Raw genomic sequence first — 649 nt, 5'->3', positions numbered from 1 at the left:
ATAAAAAATTTAAAAAAAAAAAAAAAAAGAAAACTTTGAGAAAAAGAGTACTCTCCTAGCCAGATTTGAACAAAATGGTTGATGTGTGGGACTGAAACAGATGATGTGCCTCTGCTTGGATCTATTGCTCTTTGTTATTATTTTCCAGATATGATCACAATTAAAACCATGAACCAAAAACTGATTTTGGAAACTTTTCAAAGTGTCATTTCATAAACTGCTAAACAAACATATCAGAAGATGAAGAGTCATATTGTATGATTCTATATATGAGATGTTTGGAATAGACAAATATAGAGAGACAGAAAGTAGACTAATGTTTGCCAGGGGATGGGGAAGGGAGGAATTGGGAGTGACTGCTAACAGGTGTGGGGTTACTTTTTGGGGTGATGGAAATATTCTGGAATTAGAGGTGATGGTTGCGCAACATTGTGAATATATTAAAAACCGCTGAATTTTACACTTTAAAATGGTGAATTTTATGTCATGTGAAGTTTATCTCAATAGAAAAATTACACAAAATTAAAAATTTTTTAATGGCCAAAAAAGAAAAAAACCCAGAAATATAGATCAATGGAACAGGATAGAAAGACCAGAGATAAACCCATGCACATATGGTCCCGTTATCTTTGATAAAGGAAGCAGGAAT

This window comes from Lipotes vexillifer, unplaced genomic scaffold (genome assembly GCF_000442215.2).
Source record: "Lipotes vexillifer unplaced genomic scaffold, Lipotes_vexillifer_v1.1 scaffold1329, whole genome shotgun sequence".
In the NCBI taxonomy this organism is placed as follows: Eukaryota; Metazoa; Chordata; class Mammalia; order Artiodactyla; family Lipotidae; genus Lipotes; species Lipotes vexillifer.
The sequence above is the reverse complement of the archived record's forward strand: the minus strand, read 5'-3'. Positions refer to the sequence as shown.